At 41.1% G+C, this 23,531-nt stretch overlaps 1 long non-coding RNA gene across 10 annotated transcripts in view; it reads right to left on the bottom strand.

Moving 5' to 3' along the window:
* LOC142043184 (uncharacterized) overlaps positions 1-23,531 on the bottom strand; it is a 62,882-nt gene that overhangs the window by 23,205 nt on the left and 16,146 nt on the right. For all 10 annotated transcript variants that reach the window (XR_012653971.1, XR_012653963.1, XR_012653972.1 and 7 more), the window contains exons 2-5: positions 16,630-16,747; positions 14,104-14,251; positions 13,568-13,809; positions 10,197-10,286 (exon numbers count right to left, since the gene is read on the bottom strand). This is a non-coding gene — a long non-coding RNA (uncharacterized LOC142043184). The remainder of the gene's footprint in view (positions 1-10,196; positions 10,287-13,567; positions 13,810-14,103; positions 14,252-16,629; positions 16,748-23,531) is intronic.

Below are 23,531 nucleotides of genomic sequence, written 5' to 3'. Positions count from 1 at the left end.
TGATCCTTCTGGCAACAGGCAGCTCTTAGTTTGGCTCATCTGCATTGTCAAACCACAAATGCACTGCTCACGTGGGGTCCATACAGCTCCCCTCCAAACCTGTCACCTACTTCATATGATCCTGGTTGTGGCACAGGAGCAACCTGTGGTGAAAATGCAAAGTTTAGGTTGGGATTTTAGAATGCCTTCTTATGAATAATTCCCATGCACATCAGACTCCTTTCCCTTTGAACTGGTAACCTTTGTATCCATTATTAGAAAACATCATATACAACTGTGTTAAGAAAAATACACGTTCTGGAGCTCATAACTGGGATACATTTCATCATGGAAGGTGGATAAACAAAATGTTTTCAGTTACAAATTTCACCAATAGGCAACTAACATGCTATTAGCATGTTTTCACGAAGGACCAAACACTACCTGGAGTTGAAGGACTTCTTTTTGGTTTAAGTTTTGTTTTAAGTTATTTAAGGTCAATGCCTTTTTAATGCATTTGGGGCATATCTTCTTCTTTGTAGAGGAGTGCAGAAGAACAGTTCTTTAATACAACATCCAAGTAAAACAGAAATATCAATACAAAATACCAGGTCACTCATGAGATATCTTTTTTGTATATTAACTTACCAAACCAAGAATAGTAAAAAGCACAAAATCCTACATTCCCATATCAATGGGACACACCACTACTGGAAAGACCATTTTCTGCATCAAATCATATACCTGCAATCTTTCTTTCCCATCAGTTTTCTCCACAGTGTTTCTCTTGTGCTTTTATCACATTACTATTTCTCCCCTGCCCATGCATAGCAGATACTTGGGGTGGTGGTCGGTTGGGTTGGGACAGCTTTCATGGGTCCTCGATTCAACTTCCACCTGGTGGTGGTACTTTTCTAAGGTCTCTTCTCAGCAATGATGTGGGAAGAGACCCAGGGGGCTAAGTTCTCGCTGCTGAAGTGCACACAACATTTTGCACGCTCCCAGACTCTCTAACCCAGCCCTTTTTGCCCCATTTACTTGCTAGCTCAGTGGTAAGAGCATATACACCTTGCCTTGTTCATCAAACCTCCTGTTTGTTTCTATGCTTGACTGCCACCAAGAAGAGCACAGGCAGGTGAGCCAGAGGGGAATGGCACAAGGTACAGTCACCAACAAGGTATTTCTAGCAATAATCTATCTCGGTTTTGGTCCACTAGTTCTGGCGCATCTGCCTTTAAGATTTAACTGCACATGAGTTGTGTTTTCAGTAATCAGTTCTGATTTTTACAACCCAGGATTTGCCTATCTGCACAAAAGCATTTGCTATTCTTTCAACAGAAAATGTACTAAAATACACTTTAAAGTTGTTGTAGATTTTTTTTTTTTTTAATGGGGAAACATTAGGTAATTAAGGAAATCATGCACCATGCCATGTGGAGGCCTCCTGACAAATACAACTTTGGTGGCCATGACCCTGGCCAGAGGAAGAAGGCTGTGATGTCACCTCATCCCCAAGTCCCAGTTTCACGGGTAGTATCTCTGAAAGGAATTGTCTAAAGGAGATTGTTCCTTATGAAAAGTTCACATGATGGAGTCTGAAGGGCTTGTTTCACTTGAAGCCCAGCAGGACAGAGCTGTTTGGAAAGAAGCATTCAGTGTGTTCTGTTTTGCTGAAAGCTGTCACAGTGAACAAGTACTTAGCAAACAGCATGAACAAGGATTTGAACTAGAAAACTAGCAGGACCCTGACAACATTGTAATAGTGGGCTTGTCTGCTCAGAGCCTGTACAATGATGCATGGGGGCATGAGAAGGAAAACAGGAGAACTGGATTTTTGTATTTTTAATTTTTTTAAAGGTGACAGTTTATCATTGCTCTGATCTCTTTTGTATTATTGTGGTTGCCTTTGGCATCAGTGGGAGGGGAAAGCATCCTGGCGAGAAGGGGCGCGGGGCAGAGGCACAGTGCATGGCCCAAAGGGTGAACCGATTGATTAACCAAAAAGCAGTCAGTTCTTTTCCTATTGTCCTGTTTTGTAATGTTTTTACTTCTGTTATGATGGGCTGACTGTTTAAGCTGTTTCTCTTTACATCTCTAATCCATATTTAGCAGTGAACAAAAGCTGTCTAAATCCCAGAACTGAAAGAGAACCTGCCATTCCACACCTTTGAAAACAAGCTGCTTTCACCCAAGCACCTAGCTGCTGACACCACACAGGTATAGGAGACTAGCACCTCTTACAGACTATCCTCCCTCTCCCCCGTCATACAAGAGACTACTGAAGGCAGCACAACATTAAGAGACATCAAATGAGTAGGAAATTAGAATAGGATAAACAAAAAAATTCTCCTTTTAGTTTTACATACTGCAACCATGTCTGTATTTCTAAAGCAAACCTCAAAAACACACTAACCAGACCTTTTCACCATGATTATGACAGTTGTCTAGTTTATGACGAGATTCAAAAGCTGTAATAAATAACTTTTTATTTATCACTTCTAACACATTATGCATTTTCCTAGACGTGGAAAGTCCCTAACTGGTGTCCTTCTTAGCTACAGAAGACTAACAGTCCCTTCCTCAGGTTGTCTTCTACTAAGCAATTTACACAAAATCCCTGGTTCTCTCCTTCCCTTTACAAGGACAGAAGACTTGCAATGTTTAAGTGCACAGCCCATCATAGCACCCACCTCTTTCCTTAGAGACCTCAACAGGCTTAGGATGAAAAGCACTTTTCTAGCCTATAGGAAAACCTGTCGATTTTATCAGGTCTTGGGATAAGTTCCTGGACCTACCATTCATTCCCTTCATACTCTCTGCCATGGCTGAAAACCTCTGCTAATGGTTTGTGGAAAGAGCACAGGTGGAGGTAGACAGACTGAAGAAGCACCTGCTCCTACTGAAGCTTAATCTTGCACAGGGACATTGCTTGCCTAAGTTATTCCTGGAGGACTTGATCCTAGGAATACATTCACTGATTAAATGAATCAGAGACACTAATTCAGTCCTGACTCTCTTACTGCAGACACTTATTTTCTCCATTCATGCTCCGTAATAGTATTATTGCTTCTGTCTGTAAATTTGGATCTTAATTTATAAGTATAATATACATTGCTTTAAAACAATTATAAAGATTATTTTGTCTGGCCTACTGTCTCAATGTGGCCCGTATGCCATATATAGTAAATCTTGGCATCTGAGGAATATCTACCTTTAACCTGAAGCTTCCAAACCCTTTAGCATTAAGGACTATTCAAAGCTGCAAAGATAGGAATGTTTTCTAGTAATTCACATGGTTTCTGGGTAAGTTCTCCACTAAGTCCCTTCATAACACTGCTAAATGGCTAGGTTTAGGATGAGCTGTGTCCCAGGGAATCCAGAATTGTGACCACCAAAGTGACAAGTCTGTGCTGGCTTTGTCCAGATCTGAGGAACATGTTTTATCACCTTTATGATACTGCAGATGTATTATCCTCTAATAAACATGTAAACCAGGTATCAGATGTTTCCTCAGACTCAAAAATATCTTGTGGGATTGAACTTAGTACAACGATATTCAAAGCTAGTATGTCCCTCTGATACCCACATCCCTCAGATCCCTGTAATTGTATTACAAGTTTCTTATCACTATGAGTATAACAGATTTTTTTTCAGCAAAGCAAGTCTCTTTTGCAGGGATACCAATTATGATAAGACTGTTCTCCCACTGCTTTTTTTTTCAGCTGCTCCCTGAACCAGATAGCATGTTTTCACTCTGATAAAAAGAAGGGATCTTCCCCTCTTTTTCTTTGCTTTTCCAGCCCAAATCTCCTCTCATTTCACTTATACTACAGTGCAGAAATAGAAAGCACTAGGCTTTTCCAAAAATGCCAGCATTATTTAGGGACCTGTAAAACTTATAGGCCAAATGCCTACTCAGAATAGTTTTGTACAGAAGCAGAACAGCTCCTGTTTACCCAGCAGTGCCATACTCACCCGCTCTCAGGTGCAGCTCTCTGGTGGCGTTTCTACCACAGACACACTTCAGTCTGCGAGACAACAATCCTTTGAACTCAAGATGCCTATGAAAAAGCCATGCTGATTTGGCTAGAAAGGTGAAATCCTAGTCATTAATAATATCCTCTGGAAATTTTACCCATACTTATGCTGCACCGAAGCAGCTACCACCCCCTGGTCTTTTTTTAGCCCTTGAAGATACAGGCAGATGTCCACTCTGCAGGCAGCTGTTGCCACAGTCTAGAAGTCACCACTGTCCAGCTGCTTGTCTGATTTGTGGGATGGCTTCTCTGAGTGCCCTCAGACTGCTCAAGACAAAACCTGGATGGCTTATCTTTTTAGCAAGCTACTGTGGGTTAGCCTGAAAAATTTTGTCTGCAGTGAGAAAACACTCGCATTATGCCCTCACCACAGGACTGAGAGTGACTCGTGACTCCCATGCAGAGATGACCTCTGGATAGAAATGGTGACATTTCCAGCTGTCAGAGCTGGCTATGGAAAATGCCACCACTGCGCACTGATTCTGGACAGCTGCAGTTGTGCAGGATGTAATCACATCTCTCACCTCTGTCCCTCCACCTCTATAAAATATCCACTGTCATTTTTATGACTAGCGTCTCTGGCTTTTGTCTCTAAATTTGCAAAACTACTTTGCCCCACCTGCACTGTTCCTTGCAGCATTTGAAGCACCACAAACAGGATGGCAGCTACAGATCTGCTGCTAAAACTGTTACTGTCCCATCTACCTACCTAGAAAATAACATCCAGGAGCAGGATTTTATGTCGTTGCATATCATGGGAAAAAGACATTGTTTCTTCCATTCTCCGCCCCCATAGATAAACCATGTTACTTGTCTTTAAGTTGTTCTCTTCCCAGGCTAGCCTATCTTTAACCCATGCACTGTTTGAAACTGTAAAATACAGAGCCCCTTTCATGCGGGAAGGGATGTGTTCCTGCCAGGTCCCAGTGTTCTAGGGAATTTGCCAGATCCCTCAATAATCTGATCCTCTGCCTTTTGGCTCCAATGTTCAGAGTTAGCTCTTTGGTCTGAGTTCTCCCAAAACAGGATCTCCATCCCCTCCCGTATCATGCTTTCCCTACTGCCTGGTAACTGTGTGTAAGCTCCATCCCCTTTAGCATTTCCTTCCCCAGTAGAGCAGCCTGAGGAAACAGCAGGAGCAGTCAGTCCTCTCACTCTCCAGACAACACAGGCATACGCAAGAACAAAGGATTTATATTTGCAGTGTCCCATTTAAGTTTTCTGATGCTTAGATCACTGCAGTAAATGCACGGGGTTTGATTACCACAAAATACCCTTCATGGGGCTCCAGAAAACCAGCAGAAGTGCCAGGAGCAAGGAGAGGGAAAGCCATGTAAAAGATGGGCCAAAAAGGGACTGGGAGGGGACCAGGTACAGCTGAGCTGCACTATACTGAGTCACCAATTACTGTTAGGCACACCTTCCCCTAGCTGGGGAAGTCAATGGCACATACCAGCCTTAGCGGCCAAAGATAAGGGACATCCCCTACCCTCTGGGGCTGCTGCTTGGATGAGAATGAGAATTTAGGCCAATTAATCATTATGGACAATGCTAAGTAAAAAGTCCATGCCAGCAAGACTGCAATAGTGCCAGGCTGAGAGAAGAGAGGTGACACCCTGTTTAGCTGTTATATCATTACACAGACACAGCGGCTGGAAGATATTGCTGCTCCAGACAGTTATCAGCCATCTGACTGACTTCCCTCGCAAGCTCTTTTTCTCTCTTCTAACCAAAATGAACAGATTTTGCAGAAAAGGAATGTAATTTTAAAAGTCCTGAGTTAATCAAACACTTTAAAAACACAGTGCCTGTGATACAATGGATCAACTTTGTCCTGGGTGTCAGCCCATTCACTCCAACCAGCTTACACCAGAGATGAATTTGCTCTGGTGCCTTTGTCAATAAAATTCTAGATTAAAAGAGACCCTATATAGAGCTGGTCCCAGAGGTAATTGCTAGTTAATCAGCCAATTAACTGACCCAACGAGTAGGAAAAGAGGAAGGGGGAGTAAGGGGGAAAACAAATCAGTCAAGGTATGGTAGAACGTAATTCTTTAGGAGTTAATGTTAGAAACCTTTTCAAAGAGATTACAGCCTACCTTGACTCATTCCCCCTTCTTCTTTCCTTTTTCTCTTCTTCCCAATTTGTAATTGTTGGTTCCCCTAATTGGCTGATTAACTACTTATTACAGACAGACCTGGAGGTATGTGGGATCCCGTTAGCTTTCATCTAGCAAAGCAAGGCTGAATGCAGCAGAGCATCTGTATGGGCCGTTTTTCTCCTATCCAGGCTGATGGCTTCGAGTCAAGTAGCATTTCACTCGAGAAGATTCTTATTTAAACTAGTTTATATTTTAGTTATTTAATACTACTAAGAAAGGGAAGGAATTTTTTTTAACAGTTTGCTATGCAAACAGAATGATTTTAGCAACGGAGTTTGTACCTCTCAAACTAACCTATTTATTATTCACTGATACATTATTGACATTATCAATATATTTTAATGAAAGAGCTGTTACAGCTGCTTGATGTTATGATAATAAGTAATTACAATAGAATTAACCTCTATTTTCCTTTGATAGTGTTACCAGGCTGGTTTCTGCCAGCAGAATCCTGGGAGATGAGTCTTAATGGCGAAAAGGGCAAGCTGAGAAAGTTACCCTAATTTCCTCTCCTTGGAGTTCTGTGGGGGAAAAGAGCAGAGTTCACCCTTGCAGTTGTTGGCTTCGCATAAGATTTATAGTAGGTCAAAAGGGAGGTACCAGTCTGTTCTGGTACATCCTGAAACCACACAACCAAGGAGGAATCTAACGTTGCTCTCTGAAGCTTTGAGGAGGAGTTTTGCTGCATGTTTAACATAAAGCAAATCTTATAGCATCACATTAATGCACCTTTCCCAGCACGGTGTAGACAGAGGTGGAGCTGCTACCCTTAAAACAGTGACGTCATAGCTAGACAGGGCACTAAGTCTGACCTCTCTAAAACAATACCTATCAGTGCACATGGCTGTGCATATGCAGGTTTTTTTCTAAAGCTGGTGGATTGTTTTGGTTGCTTACACTCCTGTGTAGATAGCAAATAATATTTTCTCTCCTCATTGCTTGGGCAGCAGGACCCTGTGCAAAGCAGCAACTCTGAGTGTGATTGTACAGGGAGATGGGCACAGAATGGAGTTCTCCTAATGTAGCCTCTATTGCATAAACCTCTTCTTCTAATTCCACTTCTCTCCTTCAGCTTCGGAAGAGAGTTTGGGATTTTAGTTCTGTTTAATGTTTGTGACAATTAATTCCTCCTACCCCTCTTTTCTCCCTTAGCAAAAGAGCAGGCTGAGCCTAGGCAGCCCATCCTCAACTGCATGTAAATCACAATCTGATTAGGAAGTGATATATTCATCTCTAACTCCTGCATAAAAGTTATTCAAGTATTTTGACAAAATAAGTGCTGTTTACTTTATACGTTTTCTGCTAATTCTAAAGATTTCTGCAAACCTAAAGGATCTCATGGAATTTACAGGCTTGTGGCTTTGCTATTGAAAGTATAAAAGCATGCTAAATTAAGTTGATTTGCCTGTGAAAGAAACACGTCCATTATTCATGTCAGGGCCCTGTCACATCAAATTGAGGGAGTGAAGAAAACCCTTTTTTATCAACGTTTAGAAGCAAGGAAAAAAACAACCATTCAGGGACTGAATTTCAATTGGGAGAAAGTCAGTCTGAAAGCAAGGTTAAAAAAAAAAAAAGTTGGGGACATGTCTAATGTTGGAAATCAGCAAAGGGTGGGTTGATTTAACTTTGGCTGGAATCTTTGAAACAGAAAGCCAGGACGAAACTTAAAGTAGCAAGTAGTACACACAGTCTCGATGTCTCCCATGTGTAAACTTGTCAAAAGTAGTTAAGCTAATTCAGATTTAAGTCTTTTCAGACCCCGTTTTTCTTGGATGCTTCAAAATAATGATAAAAATTGTTAAGCAGGTAGAGCATTACATCTGTGTACTACTATTATTTTTATCCACTGTTTATTACATGATTTAATTCTTATTAAATTAGCAGGCAATGTGTATGATATTTAAGTTTGATTAGCTGACAGAGAAATTGAAAAAAAATTAGTTTAGGTATGGCTGTTCTACGGCTGTGCATATCTGTAACAGGGGGAGCTGACAGGATCAAAAATACTCAGGACTTTTTCGTGTCCACTATAAGACACATATTACTTCATGTAGCCAGAAAAATCTTGGCTGACGTAGTGTGATAGGTACAGACAAAATAAGTGGCACATGTATACATGCCATTTTTTAAATACAAAATTAATTTGTAGTCTACTAAACTATTCCAATATACATAGAGTTAAATGAGAAACTGTAAGGGGAATTTTTTTATGTACTGAAATTCTTCTCATTGCCTGATTATAATTTCTTGTGTGGTTTGCTTATTTAGCAAAACAAAAAGCTTAGAGTTCCTTCTTACTACAGTTGGTTTTTATAAGCTTAAAACCAGGATGCTAAGTGGCATTTCACAGTCTTCTGCTTAAAGCCTAATTGGTTTAGACTGGAAACCTTAGAGATATTCTTTAAAAGAAGTCCAGTTTTTATGTCGCTAATATTATTATACTGTACAAAGGGTAATTCAGCAACTTGTTTGCCTTAAATCATGTTTCTAGGTACAAGGCCCATACATCATTTCTGCATGAGATTTGTTTTCCTACCTTTTGTTTTTCCCTAACCTCAGAGCCCTTGGGTTAACATGTTTTCTGCTTTAAAGCTCTTATCTGAAAGACACTTTACCACCTCATCCAGCCACTCTCTCATGCTTCCCAACTTCAAAGTCTCAAGCTGGGAAAGCAAATCTAAGTCCCAAATGCTGGACTCTGCAGCTTCTATAGGACCCTCCGCTAAAGTTAAGTTCTTGTCTTTAATTGAAAATTGCAGCCAGTGTAAATAGGAGTTAGTTTGCAGCAAGCTTGCCACAAAAGGGATTACTTCGTGGAGTGGCTGCATTGGGGTAAACAGAGGGGATAAAAAAAAAGAAAGAAAAAGCAAAAGAAAAAAAGCCAGGGGTAAAAGAGAGAGGCATTGTACTGTGGTGGTAGCATCAAGACAAGGATTAATGGCTAGAGGAATTGTATTTTGTGTGCTTTCAGCAACATTACAATCTCCCAAAAGCAAGTGTTACTAATAAGCGGGCCAATAAAGAAAGGTTAGCGTATTAAGCGAAATGGAAAAATCAGGCTCTGTAAATAACAGATTCTTATTCTGCAAAGACCAAGCAAAGTGTTGCTGATGTGTTTATTTTTAGTACTTACATTTGGGTCAACTAATGAAGTTTGTTATTTTATAGAGTTGACAAGTGATAGGAAGTGATACATATATACCACACAAATGACACTTTCTGCCAACTTCAGTTACTTCCATGTACCTGCAATTCACTTATTTTATAGTACCTAGCTGGCAAGGAGAAACCCAGTCTGCATTTCGCTGTTGGCATACTATACGGATCTAACAGTGAAATCCAAGCAGCCACACTGGAAGCATGCCAGGCCCTAACAGACCAGAACAGGGAGAGCAGTGGTGGTGGAAAGGAGGGCAGGACCCCTTTTCAATGCCCAAACCTCTGCTGCCCTGGGATTTTGGTGTTCATACAGGTTCACACAACATTAACAGATCTTTGCAGTAACCCAAAAAGACACAGCAAGAGAAAGTGAGGAGAACCCAGAGGTGTTCCCCTTCTCCTTTCTCCTGCTCCCCGGAGTGGGGGTAAGTTGGGTTTTTTGCTTGTTGGACTCCCTGAACTGGCTCAGTGAATGGTCAGACAAGCACCAGCATTGGCAGAAGTGAATGGATGAAGGGAAATAAGATCTCCCTTTTTCAGTGGGAGCTACAGTTTTGGTAGCTCAGCTACATTGTGGAACTGCACCCTGAGACTTACTAAGTTTGGCTCAGTTCGTAGTTCCTTTACCAATCTCCCACATCAGCCTGGATATGTCACTTGGTATCTTAATGATAGGATTCTCCACCCACAAAATGGGAAGAGTAACTCTTCCTTTTCTTCCAAATTCCAGACCTTTTCTATATAAACACAAGCACAGTATGAACACGATTTTCATGGGAATCCATTCAGCAACTATGATACATTTTTGTATTAAAATTATTACTATTAAAATGATTGTTTAAGCAAACATACTGACCTCTATTCTGTCTTGAGCAGATCACTTAAGCCGTGCATCACATCACTCCATAACAATGGAAACAGTTCAGCTATGGAAACTCTGGATATTCTGAAAAGTAACAGTATGGATATTATCAGGCAATAAGACTGTTCCATTGCTATCAGTGCACCTACTGTTGGTTTTGTTGGGGTTTTTTTAATAATTCATAGCTCATCATATTCACAATGCAGTTTTGAATGGAAGCCAATGGAACCAGAGTCTAAAAATCTAGTGGAAGTATAATTGAGTGTGTTAATACATAATACAGAATTACAGAAAACTGTAATGGGATTCAGTAAAACATACTCCAACGTGTTCTTTCATGTTACCTACCTATTTTTAATAAAATACAGAATCTGTGAATTTAAGAGCACTACTTATACAAAACAGAATCATATTGTTTTAAAGCAGGAAATTTCACTTGTTTCTAGTCACTTTTCAGTGGCTTACAAGTTGCATTGATGCAAAACTCTCTCAAAAGTTTCTGCACCATGAATCCATTGGATGCATCTGTTAGAAACAGAACTGATTGAAAAAATCCAAAATATATCCTCACTATCCAAATAAAGCAACGTAAAAATGGCATTTTTTTGAGAGAGTTCTAAAAATTACTCACTTAGCCAAGAATTCATGAAGATCTCTTTCAGTTTTTCCTCTTGGACTTTAATATTTGCATACTTTTTAACTTTATATTTTTAGTAGTATTTTCCTTTTTTTATTTACTGTCATGAGAAATAATTGAATAGTGCATGGTATGAGACTCTCTCCATGTGTACACAAACACAAATGCCATGCCTTTTAAACTTGGATCAAAATGAAGCCAGAGAAAGAAAACACTAAGCTTGAGACATTGTCCATTATTATTCTGCTTACAGTACACACTTGAGAAGTTTTCATGTTCATAACTCAATGTCTCCAGTGCACCATACCTCTTAAAGATATGCAAGTTCATTTCAGCATTTATCTGCTCTTTTCTCCTCAGGAGTTTGACTGTTTTTCCGCCTGATGGTTAGAATGAATTGAATATTTTGAACTCATCCATCAGATTTGGAAATGATCCCTGAATTGATGAGAGTGTTTAACAGTTAATTGAACATTTCTGTTGTGAACTTTCATTGTTTCAAAGTGCTAAAATACTGCACCCAGGAACGTGGACAAAGAAAAGAGGATCCATGACACATTCTTGTACCACAAACGTTTTCCTTCTCTAGAGAGCAGCCGGCATTTAAATAACAGGGGCATCACTCTGGTCTCGCTCTTGGATATCACAAGGAATGGTGACCTGAAAAGGACTTTCGCAGGACCCGAGGGCTCCAATGTTCTGTAGCAGGAAATAATCCCACATTTTTCAAATCCATGTTTTATTTGTGCTCATCTCGCACAGACTGATTTCCCTAAATATAAAATTCAGCCACCTGACTGCTACCCATGCCCACGCGGGACAGATATTCATAACAGCAGCCTGAAACATTGGTCTGCCTGTGTGACACACGCAGGATGGCTTATTTTGTTGCATTGGTACATAGCTCATTATAGGCAAGTATAGATACAACACACACATTTTGCAGCCAGTGAGGCTTTCCAAAGCGACCTGATGATGCCAGTAAGTATTTAGTTGTTTTTTAATCTTAATGTAATCTGTATACTCCACTGTCTTAGGTGACTTTGAAAATTCACACCTGCAACCAAGGAAACAATAAAGGAGTCTGGACTTTCTCTCCCTCCTTGAGAGTCATGAAAAACTTCATCTTTCAGACTTTCTTCTCCATTATAGCCCTTCAACTAACGAAAATTATTTTTCTCCATTCTGACACTCCACCAAATTGCTTTATTGTACTTCATCTTTCTCCCTTTCACCAACTTTTGTACAATTCTTTAAGAACATGACTTGAATTTCTTCATTCTTCTGTGGCAAGCCCTTAACTCTGTGTCACCGCTTCCTGTTGTCTCTGGCACCCAGCAGGACATCGGCAGCATGTCCCACCTCCTAAAGCACCTTCATCAAACTCCACTGCCTCTTAACAAGGACCTCAAGAAAGTGCATTCTTCCTTGCACCTCTCTCAGACCATGATGCTTTTCCACTGCAGAGCTGCCTGCTCTGCTTCACTGACAAACCTAATTCCTCTTGACGATCTCCCTTTATTTAGTAGTTTGTTTGTTTTTTTTTTAAGCTAAATGGTGAATTAGCTCTCCTCCCAGGTTTTCCAGGGTCCTGTGGTACAAGAGGTCTGGCCTTGGTCCCACAGCACTGGCTAAGTAGTCACATTCCTCAGCCCTGTGAGGTGGGGGTCTGGGCTCAATTCCCTTTGGAAGATTTCAAAACAAAAATATCTCTTTCTAAACTATATTTCTCCCCCACTGTGGGAAACTGCTGAATGTGGACTTTATAATTCCAGGGAGGATAACATTTTTGGGGCATAAATTCTAATTCAGAACAAGCTCTGCTCAGCACCAACTTGGTAAAAGGCACTTGGTCCAGGGTTTGCTGTACCTTTAAACCAGAAGTAACAGCCACATCCCCTCTCCATCCTGTGTTTCTTGTTCCTCCTTCATGTATGTGCCTATGCCATGACAGCATCTGTGCAGTTCTATGGTTAAGCAAGCTGTGAAGTTGATCCATCTGAAAGATGATGATTTGTTTTATTTTTGCTGGGCTACTTCTCAGCCAGTCTCAGTTGATGATGTGGCTTACAAGCACCACAGCCAGAGAAGAGGTGGAAATCAGCTGCTGGGACAAGGGGTTGCTTTTCTTCAAGAGTCACTGCTGAATGTCTGCAGAGCAGTCACCTCCTGAAGGATCAGGGGAAAGCCAGGCATCCTCAGATGTAACCACGCTTATCATGGCCTTCATCTGCTTTCACACATTGCAAACACCAATTACAACAGATACACCACAGGAATACTGCAAGTGATCTGAAATTCATACACAACCAAATCAAACCATTCCCAGCCTCTGGACTCCCTGCCATTACATGCAGGGATCTAGCAACATTAATTAATATCCTGGTGCAATGCACACGCGTAAGTGCACAACAGCTCACCAGAAGAAATATAGCCCTAGAGGAATTAAAATCCATTCACTGCAGCATATTCCTACTTATGCTCAAAACACCCTTTGGACAGTGTCAGCATAACTTCCAGTACATTACCAATGAGAACAGACCCCTGCAAATAGGTAGGGATAGTTTGGAGGCGATTAGATTCTTGTGGTAGAGCAATTTTCTGTAAGTTTGAAACACAACTGTTCTCTTTATTGTACTGCAGTCAGCTCTATCTGGCTAAACCGTATTTCTCTCCAGGTGTTAGGCGGTTTTTAAAGTACAGAAAAACCTTGGTTTTGTGACGTTACCTGTTGTCCATCCCTTCTCCTCTTCCTAGTCTTCGCCGCAAGCCGCACTGCCCCGCGGTCCCCCCCCGCAGCGCCAGGCTCCCGTCGTTTGCCGGTTACTTTGTGCTCCCTCTGCTGTACACGCAGAAGAAAAGCAAGCACGGAGGCTCCTGTCTTGCATGAACTCCTGTTTTCTTATCCTTCAGTACACGGGTGTGCTGGTGCCATCCCTCTAGCTATCTCATGTTTCGGTACGTATCGTTCTGTAGAGAAATATTTGGGGTATATGCAACCAGGATTTGATAAAATCACTAGAAATTTCATATCAAACGAAGTGTATATGTGCAAGTCCCTGGTCTGAATACATACACAAGCAGCACCGAGAGATTTAGCCTAACCAAGATTGTTGGCTAAATATAAGTTATCAACAGGGAAAGGAGTTTTTTAACTGCATTGTCATGGAAATCTATGGGAGTCACATCTCCAGCTTCAGCGGGGTGAAGAGGAGGAAAACTTTGGAAAGACTTTGCCCAGAGAAGTCTGACGGACCAACTTACCCAGTCTTACCCTTGCTGCTTCATGCCCACTCTGGCTTACGCCTGAGACTGGAAACTCCTCAGAGCTGCAAATGCCCTCCAGCCCTCGGCACACCAGGCCTTCCAATCTGAGCTGGCTTCCATAGCACCACCAACAAATATAACGAGCCTTAAGTAAGGAGCAGAAGCAGAAGCAGAAATGTTAAGTTCCTCAGTTGGAAGTGACAGAGAAAGGAAAAGACAGGGTGGGAGGGAGTTTCTAATCAATCACAGGCCAATAAAGATTGACTGAAGTGATACAGCTGCAAAAAAGGTGAAGGTAAGCCCAGGACCCAGCTGGGAAGGACTGATACCGCCACACAGGATACCACTGAGACTTCAGCAGATATAACCATGGTGAGTTCTCTTTAAGAAAGTGGGATCCAACCTAAACCCAGTGCAAAGATATATATATATAAAAAATAGCTTTACTGAAGGAGATTAAAAGAACTTCCTGCAGGTTACAACTGAATTGGGGTACAAATTGTCTTTTAGAGACACCCATGGTCTTAAAAACTAAGGGAGAGCAAAGGCTACTTCAGCTGAAAGACAATCTGACACAAAACCAAATTAACTGCTTGTGAAGAGTCATGGGGCATAGGGACCTCGCACTCCATCCCCAGAGAAGCACCCTCATTACTGTGATAATTTATTCTTTCTCTTTTTCTGGCCCTGGGATTTTTCACTCCTTTCTGACCCATGGCACAGCTTCAGCTAAAGCACTGAAGAAGAGCCTTAGCCAGAACAGCCTCTAAGCATGATTATGTTTGAAATCTGTTAGGATGAGGATCAGTTAAACCCAGGTATTGCATTTGTGGTAAAGGTTGTGGCCATAAGACATTGCCTGTGATCATAGGCAACGGCACCAATGTTTTCCAGCAGGTTTAAAACTACAGACTGCACCAGGGAACCTAAAAACAGGGCATGGTGCCACTCAGCATTGGTGACCATCGGGGAGTCAGGAGTGTACAACACAAGGGCAGAGCTTCTCACACAGCACTGGGTAGGGACGCAGGTATCATCAGCTTCAAGTTTAATCTCAATGCATAATGAAAGAAAAGCAAAAAACAACACTTCCTCTCCATTTACAGTTTCACAAATAATAAAGAACAGGTAAAGTCCAAGATGATGATTCACTTATGGCATTGTCAGTATTGACATTCAAATATAATGAATCCCACCGTGATGCTGGCTTAAAATTTATTCTTTCAAGGACTGCTTATAGAAATTATAAAGTTTGTACTCTTTTTTGCATCCTACTATTTAAAATACTAACATGTATTTTGGTCATGGGACCCAGCTTCTGTTTGCGACTGTGAATTGATTTAAAAAAAATCTCTACATTGTAGGAACACAAGGTTCTTGGAAAATGCCCTGATTTCATAAGCCAGTTAACTCCTACAAGTTAACTAATTCTTCCCCAAATCAAAACACAGTGCTTTATCCTGTGTTGAATCTGGATACAATTTGTGAGCTAGTGATGTTAAAAAACACATAAGAAGAAAATCGATGCAATAATTAAAACAATGAGATTTACATATCCAGAGTGAGGCTAGATGCCTTTAACTCCAACAGCTTTTCCGCTAGCAGGTCTAGAGCAGTGTGTAGGAAGAGGTGTTTGCAAGGCTGCCTGGTAAATGCATTCCTGACACTGCTCTTCCTACCACCTAATGATGGATGGTTATGACAGTGTGGATGTGGGAATAAAGGACTTCTGCGCATATCCAGCAGCTCCTATAATGACATAGCTTCAAGCGCTGTAAATATTGGTCCAACCCCCAGTGTTTTAACAGGCTGTTAAAGGTACTGATTACACAACAGATTACTTCAGACACCCTTGAGATTCATATCATCTAACAAGATATGAGGTGCTGAGGGGAGGAGGGGCAGGGTTTACACAGTGATGCACTGCTCTGTAGGAGCTATTGAGAGATTTGCCAATATAAAGACTGTGAGTGGCTTTACAGATTGTTCAATGAGAGCCTCAAAAGGTATTCTGTATCTTTATACATATACAAATATTTACAGATCTTTTAAAGATCAAGACTGTCGTTATCAGTTTATGTGCTATATATTGGCATTATCCAGTGTGACCTCAGGAAAGCCGATGCTCTGCAGCGGTAATGCGATGGTATGTTCAGCTCTGCTGGATCTCCATAGAGTGGGCCTGGAATGCATTGGTGAACAATACCCAGGACTGCACAGAGCAAAGAATGAAGGGCAGCAGAGTTTGATAACCACATTAAAGCACTACCAACATCTGTTCAAGCCAAAGACAACACTATCTCCAGGAATTAACCTTCTGAACCACTTAATCATTAACCTCAGCAGAGAGAAAGTTAGACAACAAGAGCCTATTTGTCAGTAGCCCCTCAGAGAGATGTGGCGAGCAATATTTTACTGAGAACAGCGTGAGAAGGGCTTGCCCAGCTTTATAAATTTTAAACACAGAATATATTTGTGTGGGAAACAAGGAGACAATGGATGTAAATAAACAGCTGATCCTACCTTGAAGCCTTCGTTCATTTATTCTGTTTAAAGTGGCTCAACTGCTTTGTCCTGCATTGTGTAACATTTCCTCTAAACATGTAGAGATGCTTCAGTTCTTACTCAGAAATATTCCTGGCTGTGGAAAGATTTACAAATGGATAGGATGTTACAATTTTAACCTTGCAACCATATCCACAATTTTTCTACTGACAAACAAATCGGGGACTATTGCTTTGCAAGAAGCAGTAGAGCTAGAGAAGCAAAGTGGTTTTGTTTAATAATTATTTGTCTATATATACTGTTTGACATGTGAGGTCACCCATTAAGTTATTCTGCTATAACCTGGCCAAATGCTCTCCCTTCACACGATTAGCATTGTTACAGATTTTGTTTCTTTCGGTTTTGGTTTTGTTTTTCAAAGGAGGAAAGGCTTTGGTTTCTTCAAATGACAGTGCCCCAAATTTGTAGCAGAACTGCACTGTGGTGTATTGGAGCTGACAGTTTATTTCTCTGGACCTCACATAATCATTTACCAAGGGGGTGTAAAACACTGCCACATAAGAATGATGCTGTTTAACACCCACTTTGCACCAACCTCTGTGGCCACACAAGGTGTAGGACAATGCATAATGAGGGCCCATATGTCTGCTTAGATATTGCCACAGTTGGAGGGGGCAAAAAGAAGAGAAAAAAAACCAAAACAAAACAGCGGGAAGACGACTGACTGAAGGGCTGCAAACAGCAATCTGCTCCAAGCCAGGAGGTATATAATAACAAAACTGGGTTATCCCAGGAATGGCCCAAGGTCTCAGCCCATCAGTGCAGGGAACAGGAAGCAAGTTGCAAGGGAAAAACCACTTGATTCAAGTATACTGTCCAGGTGACAGACTGGTCCTTACTGTCCACATGGGGGGCTCCTGTCTATTACTACTTAAACTGCCCTACTTAAAAGAGAATTATGACGTCTCTGGTGGGGGGAAAAGGGATGGTCTAACAGCAAAGGATGAGGAAGGAAGATCTCAGCCATCTGCTATTTTTTCTGGGTTAACTTTCTGTTTCAGCAAGTTGAACTGACTCAGTACAGAGCCTCATGTATGTCAGAGCCAGCACAAGGACAGCATCACACAACCAGGGACAGAGACTCACTCTTTCACACAGCAGCAAGACCTTAAATCAGCTCAAACCACAATGCATAACTTCACCTTTATGCATTTGCTTACAAAGCAGACTGGTAACTTTGGCAAAAAAGATCAATAATGCTTCATTTTTCAATAAATGGTACAATATTAACACCCTTGGTAGAAAATCCATGGCTGAATGGACATAGAAACTGAATTACCCACTCAGGTTGGGGTCAGACTGAAGAGAACATGGACTGCACCTGGTCTAGAGGCACCATTCCTGTCTGTCTTCCCTTACCTGTGCCTGTCCAGACACAGGACAGAGACACTGCAGTCCAACAGTAATCTACGTGTTACATTAGGCGATAATTATGCCCTCCAGCTCACCTGACCTTAATGCTTTCCATGTGATTAGTGGTGTGCTGACAAAAAAAAAAAAAAAAAGCATAATAATTAACTATTTTTAAATCAGTAAAAGGTAAACAGTGTCGTCTCCCCAAAGACGGTCACATTTTCAAACACACTGGGAAGATGCTCCTCTGGTCAAGACATCTTAAGGAAATGTTCCTCAGACAATTAATTTGTTCAGCAGGATTATTCATCATAGTCTATACTCCCACAAATTGATTTCTCAGGGTTTATCATGGTAATTTAATCCTTACTATTGGTGCTCTTCAGAGGCTGAGCTGCATAACTGGTTTTTAAACCACTGTCTGCTGAGAAGACTAAACTGGCACAGCAGACAAGGCACTCTCCTTTCACGTGGGTCGCTGAGCTCATTAATGTGGATAATTAATTGGAGCTTTGTAGCTCTCCCTTTGTACACCTACAACAAGCAAGTCACAGTAGCTGTACTACCCCCCCTCACCTGAGCACTCTTGCACAGACACCTGCTGCTCATAATTAAGATCCATTGCCCAAATTTACATATCCTGATTTCTATCACTCAGCTCCTAGAGACAAAGGAAAGCATTTACTGCAGGGAAATGACAGCTCAAATTATGCTTCTGGTGTATGGCTTGCCTGGGCAGCTGCTTATACTAAAGGGCCCTGACATGAAACACCAGAGTGTTTCTATTTAAAAAGTATATGTTTGGATTGAATTTAAAGAAAAGCACACGGTGATTTCCCCCTTAGGGGGATAATAGTCTTTTCATTAGATAACAAGTGTCAAAAGATGCCATAAACTTCACGGCAGGCTTTGTTAAGGCACAGAGCTCAGCAGTGAACTTGCGGAGTCCCCCCTTCCTTCCCTGAACAGCCTGTTCAAGTGCTGTGTCTGGTTTAGGAAGAGCAGACGTCTCACAAACCACGCAGTGAAGACCTTACACTTGGCTCACCTGTGAAGAGGAGACTGACCCTTGCATCCACAACTCAGCAAGGCTAATATGGCACAGGAGAGACAGCTACTGTGAAGTCAGTTGACAGTCTTTGAAAATACAGTCAAAAATGCCAGATATTCCTATGCAGAGCAAATGGAGCGTGCAGCTTCCACTGATACTTCAGAGGGAGGCAACTTTCCACATACATACCTTTATTGCACTGGTAACATCAGCTATCACCTGTTCCTCAGCTTTTTGAGTGATGCTAATGGCCAGAATGAATCTCCTGGTAATAGCTCAAGTTGTTCCTCACTACATTTTTCCTCCAGGCTTATCAGGTTGCTGCAACGCCCCTTAGCAAGATTCAGCTTTCTTTGGAAGCCTTTTAGAGTCTTCACTGAGTTTAAATCAGTCATCCAGATGATTAAAATTATTCTAAATCTGATTTACTCACATACCAAATAGGGGCTAACCCAGAACAGCTACCAGGGCAGAACTTTGGTGTCAGTGGGATTTGGATTTACAACTTGCTTCAGTTCATTTCCAAACCTGGAATTCAGATTCAAGCATGTTTTCAGATCATAGTCAAGAGAAGGAACAAAATTAAAACTATGAATGGGAAACACAGCAGAGCAAATACAGAGGGCCGTAGTGTGATCTCAGTACAAATATCAATATATAATGTTAATCCAGAGCTATCTGCAGGAAGTCCAAGGGGTAGTGGTGCAAAACTGGATCAATAGAGAGTGTAATCTGGATGAGTGTCATGATGCTCTGCCCCTGGTTTGTTCCTTAGCTGAGGATCAAGAAGAAAAACTGACTTTCATTCCCACTTCACTGTTTGCTCTGTGCTTTATTTACATTTTTATATGAGCTAATCTAAAAATTGATGGCTACACTTTTTAAAGCACTGTCTCCAAATTCTCCTAGTTCTGCTCAGAAAAATGAGATGGCATTCAAGACAGAGGACTCTTGAGAGTCTCATAGCGTGTGTCTCAGATTCTTTCTACATGTCCCTTTTGGAAGTATTTTTCCTTTCACTTTTTCCTTAATAAAAAACCTCAGATAGACGTTAGATGCATTTTTCTGCTGCTTGAACTTTGAAACAGATAGTGCTTGCTATTAGTGGAGCTAGGATGATAAGCTAGATACACCTGAGGTTTGATCCAGCTCAGCAGTTCCCCTTTGCAAGGATGAAAGCAAACATCCAGTTCATGGCCTCTGAAGAGCAAAGTTCCACACTGAGTTTTTTCTTTAAGGGAATTTAAAAAAGATCTAACATTAAAGTTACCTAAAATCATGACTGTTTCTGAAAATAATAAAGTGATGGATATTTGATTGCTTACATTTAAGAAAAAAAAAAGAAAGTAATTTCTAATGGAATTAACAGCTACCAAACTTCATTAAAAAAATAAGACACTTCAGAAGTAGACGTGAAAATGGCACATTATTCCTTATCTGTGACATAACTTCAGAATACATCCATAGGAGTACCTGTTCAGCAGCCTGTGGCAAATGAGAAAGACAAAGAAAAACATTGCATTGGGAGTCATTAATTGAATTAATTAACCTAGTGACATTGTCATAAGAAGAATTTATCTGGCAACCAGCAGGAGCAGATCTCCAATCATTTCACCCTGGCTTCTTCCACAGATTAACAGTCACACAAGCCCCTGGCAGCTTGCTGTTAACATTGCAAATTATCGGAAATTAATTAGCCAAATGCTGTGCACCCATGTGGATATTTTTGTTTTTAAGTAAAGATTACGAAGCCAATAGCTCATCTGATGATTTATTGAGAGAAAACATCACTGTTTAAACAAATAGGTTGCAGCATGGCTTTCTAATTGGAGAAAGAAAAAAAAAAAGGAGCAGGGGGGAAGCTTACAGCAAACTGTAGCAACAAAAGCCAAACACTTGTAAACAGGAATTAAACAATCCACTCTGAAAACAGGGACATACAGAAATTAATTCAGAAATGTCCATTATTTTTTTGAGAATAAAAATAATTCTATTTGCATACTTTTCAGAATTAAGCTTGCTGCTTCAATTTATTAAGCTGGGATTCAACTATTCAGAAGTACTTCTGCAAGATAGCTTTGTTCATGCAGATAGTAACCACTATATCACACAGGAAAAACAGAATTTTAAGAAAACTGAAAGAGCAACATGAAGCTTAGCCTTATTATTTTCTGCAACCTCTTGTCAAAGTAACAAGCAATGTAACCATAGCACTTTGGAAAGACTCCTTTTGATACTACAGTGCTTCTTAGGAGTAGTCAAGGACTTGTCTAAAATAAAGTCTTAATCTCCATGTGATTTAAACAAAAGGAAAACAGATTCCTTCTCACTAATGGTTTTCAACTGTCCTCTTCAAAATCTCTTTTACTCCATTTGACAGTGCTTTATTTGTATGTTTTCTATTTAAATGGACTTGGAAAATGCCAGGAAGGAGTTTTTAAACATGCAAAACTGACACTTTACAATCAGTTGGGAAGTGTAATGTATTTATATTTAACTGCCTACAACAATCCATGTTTTTGGAGGAGTGGGGTTTATAGAGTGGGGTTTATAGAATGCAACCAATAACAAATTTAGTTGTGGTTTAACCCCAGCCAGCAACCAAGCACCACGCAGCTGCTTGCTCAGTCCTCCCCACTCCCAGTGGGATGGGGAGTAGAATTGGGAAAAAAATACCAAAAAACCCATGGGTTGAGATAAGAATGGTTTAATATCTAAAATAAATTATTATTGTTATTGTTATGACAAGGAATATAATAAAAAGAGAGAGAAATAAAACCCAAGAAAAGACAAGTGATGCACAACGCAATTGCTCACCACCCACTGACTGATGCCCAAGCAGTCATCCGCCCTTCCCGGCCAACTCCCCAGTTTATGTACTGAGGATGACATTCTATGGTATAGAATATCCCTTTGGCTAGTTCAGGTCAGCTGTCCTGGCTATGCTTCTTCCCAGCTTCTTGTACACCTGCTTGCTGGCAGAGCATGGGAAACTGAAAAATCCTTAACTTAGGATAAGCACTACTTAGCAACAACTAAACCATCGGTGTGTTATCAACATTCTTCTCACACTAAATCCAAAACACACTGTGCCAGCTACTAGGAAGAAAATTCGCTCTATCCCAGCTGCAACCAGGACACCCAAGAATGCACATCCGGACACAGAGCTGCTGTGAGGGTAAAAAAGGGGCAGGGGGAAAGAGAAAAGGAGAAAAGAAAGATTAGAGTGGTGACTAACTTTCTTTGAGGATGTATGGAAACACAGAGGGTCAGACGGGATGTTGCTGACACTCAATACTGAGGCTCTGAGAAGGCGATCGCAGGTTTGAAATAATATCTTGTAAGAGACCCCAAGGGGAACATGACTGGCCAGGTTATCATTCCAGGCTAATGTGATATTCTTCCCGTTGGGAGCTGCAGGCTCACAGTCTCAAGTTTCCAGTCCCTGGGGGAAGATGAGGCTGTGAGGGTCTTTCTGAGGACAAGGCAACCCTGTGAGCTGGGAAGGGGCCTCCCGCAGTGGGTATGGATGCAGAGCTGTCCAAACACAGCCAGGGCAGTGCAAGGAGAAAGAATAGGTGATGCTCTCCCGTCTCTCAGTGAAAATATCCCAAAACTAAGGAGCACTGGACCTACCCAGGCCAAGCTATCCCCCCAGGCCTCCTGGGTAGGGCATGTTACAGACTCAGAACACTCATTTATGCGTGGCTGAAAACAAAAACTTCTATTTATGGGAAACTGGAGGTTTCCAGTGTTACATTCTGTAAGGGAACAAAGTCCACATGCCAGAAACTCCTCTAAACCAGAATGCTCTGTGCCAATACCTATCCAAAAAATAGGGATGTTCAGAGCCAATCCATTAGCAAAGCAGGCAGCTGTCAACTTCGCTTACTCCCTATTTGCCCAGCTAGCTGGCAGGTTACTTCCACACCAGGTATGGAGCTAGGAAATGGGCCTATGTTCAGGCAGCCAAAAAGTCTTGCCTGGAAAACATGTGACATCTAGAAACCTGAAGTTCTCAGACATCAACAACTTCCAGTGCTACTAAAGCAGTCTTAAAAGACTGTTATTTTCTAGTACATTCCCATGCTCCTGTTAGTGGATATACAGTTACTTGTTAACATGTGTACTGTTCTAATTTTAAACAGCTGATTCTCTTCCTATGCTTGAGAGGAGGCTTAGGGGATAAATACCGCAGAAGCAAAATAAAACCCAGCTTCTTGAAAGCTGATACCTCAGCTAGGCTCAGTTTCTTGCTTCTTGAGAAGCTGCTTTATCACAGCATGAATCTTACTGTTGCATGGCACAAATCTTCAACTCAGGGACTTACAATTAAGCTCCTAAATCCACATTTATGCAACAAAAAAGCAAATAACTTGATTTTTTGAATGTTGATTTCTCAGTGCCTGGCTGTAGAAACCTGAACTTTGTATCTTTATACATTATACCTTCCTGT

This window comes from Buteo buteo, chromosome 22 (genome assembly GCF_964188355.1).
Source record: "Buteo buteo chromosome 22, bButBut1.hap1.1, whole genome shotgun sequence".
Lineage (NCBI taxonomy): Eukaryota > Metazoa > Chordata > Aves > Accipitriformes > Accipitridae > Buteo > Buteo buteo.
Note: the sequence above shows the minus strand (reverse complement) of the source record. Positions and strands in the feature narration are given on the sequence as shown.